Raw genomic sequence first — 6,647 nt, 5'->3', positions numbered from 1 at the left:
AGCATGCTCCCGCCTCTCCTCTTACCACTCTCTGCCCCTCCCTCTCTGCGGCAGGCCTTGTCCCCTCTCAAGATTGTCTGGTGGCGCGACTTACAGTTGCAGCGGCCTTCACCCACTTTGCCTCAATTCGGATGATGGACTGCTTCAGGTTTAGTGCACATAAACAGTGTCAAATGCATATGTGTTGTCTTTAATGTCTTTTGATGTGTGCCATTATTACGGTAAACAAGTAATAATTGTGGATTAATTGCTGTATCTTGTGTCTGAGGTAATTGGAGTGTAAACATAATTGCCCTTTTTTGGGATCAATAAAGTTGTCTGAAGTCTTGACTTAAAAATGTCCACGGACTCCGCGTGCCTCACGGTCGCAGGAAGACCGTTCCACAGAGCGGGTGCACGTTTAAAAAAAAAAAAAAAAAAAGCTCTCTGTCCCGCTGTCTTCACCCTGGGAACACAGAGAAGTACCGCATCCTGCGACCGCAAAGCCCGGGCCGGCAAGTAGTGTTCCACCAGATCGGCCAGATAAGATGGCGCCAGTCCATGAACAACCCTACAACCCCTGGCAAAAATTATGGAATCACCGGCCTCGGAGGATGTTCATTCAGTTGTTTAATTTTGTAGAAAAAAAGCAAATCACAGACATGACAAAAAACTAAAGTCATTTCAAATGGCAACTTTCTGGCTTTAAGAAACACTATAAGAAATCAGGAAAAAAAATTGTGGCGGTCAGTAATGGTTACTTTTTTAGACCAAGCAGAGGGAAAAAAAAATATGGAATCACTCAATTCTGAGGAAAAAATATGGAATCATGAAAAACAAAAGAACGCTCCAACACATCACTAGTATTTTGTTGCACCACCTCTGGCTTTTATAACAGCTTGCAGTCTCTGAGGCATGGACTTAATGAGTGACAAACAGTACTCTTCATCAATCTGGCTCCAACTTTCTCTGATTGCTGTTGACAGATCAGCTTTGCAGGTTGGAGCCTTGTCATGGACCATTTTCTTCAACTTCCACCAAAGATTTTCAATTGGATTAAGATCCGGACTATTTGCAGGCCATGACATTGACCCTGTGTCTTTTTGCAAGGAATGTTTTCACAGTTTTTGCTCTATGGCAAGATGCATTATCATCTTGAAAAATGATTTCATCATCCCCGAACATCCTTTTCAATTGATGGGATAAGAAAAGTGTCCAAAATAACGTAAACTTGTGCATTTATTGATGATGTAATGACAGCCATCTCCCCAGTGCCTTTACCTGACATGCAGCCCCATATCATCAATGACTGTGGAAATTTACATGTTCTCTTCAGGCAGTCATCTTTCTAAATCTCATTGGAACGGCACCAAACAAAAGTTCCAGCATCATCACCTTGCCCAATGCAGATTTGAGATTCATCACTGAATATGACTTTAATCCAGTCATCCACAGTCCACAATTGCTTTTCCTTAGCCGATTGTAACCTTGTTTTTTTCTGTTTAGGTGTTAATGATGGCTTTCATTTAGCTTTTCTGTATGTAAATCCCATTTCCTTTAGGCGGTTTCTTACAGTTCGGTCACAGACGTTGATTCCAGTTTCCTCCCATTCATTCCTCATTTGTTTTGTTGTGCATTTTTGATTTTTGAGACATATTGCTTTGTTTTCTGTCTTGACGCTTTGTCTTCCTTGGTCTATCAGTATGTTTGCCTTTAACAACCTTCCCATGTTGTTTGTATTTGACAGAGTTTAGATACAGCTGACTGTGAATAACCAACATCTTTTGCAACATTGCGTGATGATTTACCCTCTTTTAAGCGTTTGATAATCCTCTCCTTTGTTTCAATTGACATCTCTTGTGTTGGAGCCATGATTCATGTCAGTCCACTTGGTGCAACAGCTCTCCACGGTGTGATCACTCCTTTTTAGATGCAGACTAACGAGCAGATCTGATTTGATGCAGGTGTTAGTTTTGGGGATGAAAATTTACAGGGTGATTCCATAATTTATTCCTCAGAATTGAGTCCATATTTTTTTTCCCTCTGCTTGGTCTAAAAAAGTAACCGTTACTGACTGCCACAATTTTTTTTCTTGATTTCTTATAGTGTTTCTTAAAGCCAGAAAGTTGCCATTTGAAATGACTTTAGTTTTGTGTCATGTCTGTGATCTGCTTTTTTTTTCTACAAAATTAAACTGAATGAACATCCTCCGAGGCCGGTGATTCCATAATTATTGCCAGGGGTTGTATAAGTCAATAATAAAACCTTAAAATCTGCTCTCACTGAGACAGGGAGCCAGTGTAAAGAGGCCAGAATGGGTGTGATATGTTCAAACCTTCTGCAGCAGTGTTCTGAACCAGCTGAAGACCCCAATCCTGGAGTACGGTAACCCTGAAAATAGGACATATGTGTGTGTGTATGTACAGTAGTGTTCAGAATAGTAGTGCTATGTGACTAAAAAGATTAATCCAGGTTATGAGTATTTCTTATTGTTACATGGGAAACAAGGTACCAATAGATTCAGTAGATTGTCACAAGTCCAACAAGACCAAGCATTCATGATATGCACACTCTTAAGGCTATGAAATTGGGCTGTTAGTTAAAAAAAAAAAAAAAAAGTAGAAAAGGGGGTGTTCACAATAATAGCATCTGCTGTTGATGCTACAAACTCAAAGCTATTATGTTCAAACTGCTTTTTTTTAGCAATCCTGTGAATCACTAAACTAGTATTTAGTTGTATAACCACAGTTTTTCATGATTTCTTCACTTCTGCGAGGCATTAATTTTGTTGGTTTGGAATCAAGATTTTGCTCATTTACTAGTGTGCTTGGGGTCATTGTCTTGTTGAAACACCCATTTCAAGGGCATGTTCTCTTCAGCATAAGGCAACATGACCTCTTCAAGTATTTTGACATATCCAAACTGATCCATGATACCTGGTATGCGATATATAGGCCCAACACCATAGTAGGAGAAACATGCCCATATCGTGATGCTTGCACCACCATGCTTCACTGTGAACTGTGGCTTGAATTCAGAGTTTGGGGGTCGTCTCACAAACTGTCTGCGGCCAAGAAAGAACAATTTTACTCTTAGTCCACAAAATATTCCTCCATTTCTCTTTAGGCCAGTTGATGTGTTCTTTGGCAAATTGTAACCTCTTCTGCACGTCTTTTATTTAACAGAGGGACTTTGCGGGGGATTCTTGCAAATAAATTAGCTTCACACAGGCATCTTCTGACTGTCACAGCACTTACAGGTAACTCCAGACTGTCTTTGATCATCCTGGAGCTGATCAATGGGTGAGCCTTTGCCATTCTGGTTATTCTTCTATCCATTTTGATGGTTGTTTTCCATTTTCTTCCACACGTCTCTGGTGTTTTTGTCCATTTTAAAGCATTGGAGATCATTGTAGATGAACAGCCTGTAATTTTTTGCACCTGCGTATAAGTTTTCCCCTCTCCAATCAACTTTTTAATCAAACTACGCTGTTCTTCTGAACAATGTCTTGAACGTCCCATTTTCCTCAGGCTTTCAAAGAGAAAAGCATGTTCAACAGGTGCTGGCTTCATCCTTAAATAGGGGACACCTGATTCACACCTGTTTGTTCCACAAAACTGACGAACTCACTGACTGAATGCCACACTACTATTATTGTGAACACCCCCTTTTCTACTTTTTTTTTTTACTAATAGCCCAATTTCATAGCCTTAAGAGTGCATGTCATGAATGCTTGGTGGGGGCGGAGTTAGCCTATTTTTAGGGGTGCTCAAGCACCCCGAAATATATTTTAAGCACCCCTAAAAATATTTATATATATGCTTCTATACTACTATTTTTTGGACAACCTATTTCAAGCATTATGCCAAAATATGTATTACAAGAACACAGTAATTTGATCATCTCTTGGGCAAATGGTTCAATCCACGAAGCGCACCTACATTCATCTCTCTCTCTGCTCTGGCATGTGTTTGTGTCACGTGGTGCGGCTGCGGGTGGCGCTCATTTAGTAGAGGCGCTGTCCTGTGAGTGCTGGTGGTGGTAACCTCACACAGCCGCGCTGTCAAGTGATTGCCAGGTGACTGTCACATTTGCGAGGTATTTTTTCATAGTTTATGTCTCTGAATGTGAAGAGCAAGTGCAACTTTCTGAAAAGTGCTTATTTTACTCACCTAGCTAGCTATCGCTAAACACAGTATATTGCTCTACAAATTAGTGCGCGCTGTGCGTGATCAAATGTAACATTGATTCAGTGTTGTCCTTTTTTTTTTTCTTTCAACTAAATCCTAATGTCAGCTACTAAATGGTGCTCGCCCTTCAGTCTGTGTAGCTTCCATTAACAAATCACTCTCCATCAAATACCATGTACACAGATCTGACCTTAAATGCTTAGTTAAGGTCCTTAACTAAGCATTTCAGAATTAAGACAGTAAACTTTACCACAAAGTTTAATGCACAGCATGATAATAAGTGAATAATTTAAATTCCTGCTAAAAAGGCATAAATCATAAAACGTTTTGTATTTTTATTTGTTAGCAGTAAGTGGCAAACCTGCAGTGCAGTGATGGATATCAGAGCATTTTTTTCAAAAGCAAAAAAAAGCTTCAGGTGAGGTTTGTGCACTCTATAGACCTTATGTGATAGTAGATATGGACATTGAGAATAGCAAAGGATGGAAAGTGAAGCTCGGGGTAAATTGAATATGTGTATCAGACTGTGGAGGTTACTGGTGTTTTGGTATAAATTCTGACTTTTAAGTCACACATTTTTATTTTTCTTACTTTTAAGGACTTCATTAGATTTTGTCTGTCCTTTCTATGCTTTGCTGTTAATTCAATAAATAATTCATAGTCATATATTTCACATATTCATATATCCTGAACCCATTTATGTGCAGTGTACCATCTGTGTTCTCCATCCAGCCTTATAGTGGCGTGCTGCTGTCGCTGTGCTAAACCAGGTCCTCCTGCACACGGCACTAAACCTCACTGATCATAACAACTGCAACTACTGTATTTTTATGACTTGCAGAGTGGATGGACGTGCTGCCAGAAAAACTGAGACATCAATCAGTTTGTAGAATAAATGAATAGCCAAAACTAAAACACAATCTAAGTAATGCCTAAAACTTTCTAAATGTAATTGAAAAGTGATACCAGGGTGAGTGTTCTGTACTAAGTACTATGACATAATAATCTGTTAAGATGAAATAAAAAATCTTCAATAATTATAGGCTCATAAGACTAATATAAAAACAAGCATAATATACTGTACTCAGCCTCTGAATATTTCAGACCTGCTCCTAAGTTACAATTACTATTTGCCCTCACCACATTAGGAGATTAAATTGTTATATGAACTTCACCAGAATGCAGGAATTTTATGTATGGGCCTTTATCCATTGCTAATATGCTTTTTTTTTAATCATTTTGACAATGAATGCAGCTTTAACAAGCAATGTTTTCACTCTGAAATCATGGAAAATTGTATTTCTGGACATCTAGATTTTAAAATTTTTAAAAATGTGATAAGCACCCCTAAAACTGGAAGTCTAAAATCACCTCTGATGCTTGATCTTGTTGGATTTGTGAGAATCTACTGAATCTACTTATTTCCCATGTAACAATAAGAAATATACTCAAAACCTGGATTAATGTTTTTAGTCACATAGCACTACTATTATTCTGAAAGGTACTGTGTGTGTGTGTGTATATATATATATATATATATATATATATATATATATATATAACTTCTTTTCAAAGCATTTTAAGGGAGGAAACATAGCAGTTGGTGACGTCCAGATTCCACATTTCAAGCAGGCAGAAACATATTTTCATCATGTATTAGCAATAATCCTTATATGTGGGTGATTCTTTAACTACGGGCACTATTGGCCTTGTAAATGTAATTTCCACCACACCATTGCCTTACAATATAAAGCGCCATGGGGCAACTGTTTGTTGTGATTTGGCGCTATATACATGTGCTCTGATGTCACTGTTTATCTCCATAGAAACTACCCAAACAATCTTTCATACAAACTGTTTAAAGGGACATTACAATGTTGTGGTGGAAATTACGGCAATAGTGTGGGACAACTACATTTTGTTTAAAAAAAATCACAACAGTTGTATGACATTGAATACCCCAATTATGTTTTGATTATTTTACTGATATTTTATTCATAGATATTTTAAAACATTAGAAAAAACGTTTCTTTACCATTCATTTTTATAATTGAAGATCAAAAGTCTGGGTGTGGGACAAGCACAAAACGGCAATATTTGCATATAATGATGCTGAAAAAAGGTGAAAAAGTCATCATAGACTACTAGAACAAATTTCTTAACACACTTTCATTGTAAAGATAACTATAAAAGTGTGAAATTTCCCCTTTTCTCTGTTTTTCATACAATATGATCAAAGGACATAAGTGCCCGTAGTCTAAGAATCACCCGTGTGTGTGTGTGTGTGTGTATAAATTCCAAAATGGAGTAAATTCATTTTTCCCCTTAAAAGTCTACTCTCAACACCCCATAATGACAACATGAAAGTTTGCAAATTTATTAAAAATTAAAAAATAAATCACCTGTATGTATGTATTCACACCCTTTGCCCAATAATTTGTTGATGCACCTTTGGGATTAATTACAGCCTCAAGTCTT

Source organism: Thalassophryne amazonica, chromosome 3, assembly GCF_902500255.1.
Source record: "Thalassophryne amazonica chromosome 3, fThaAma1.1, whole genome shotgun sequence".
Classification (NCBI taxonomy): Eukaryota; Metazoa; Chordata; class Actinopteri; order Batrachoidiformes; family Batrachoididae; genus Thalassophryne; species Thalassophryne amazonica.
This window is presented reverse-complemented; position numbering follows the sequence as displayed.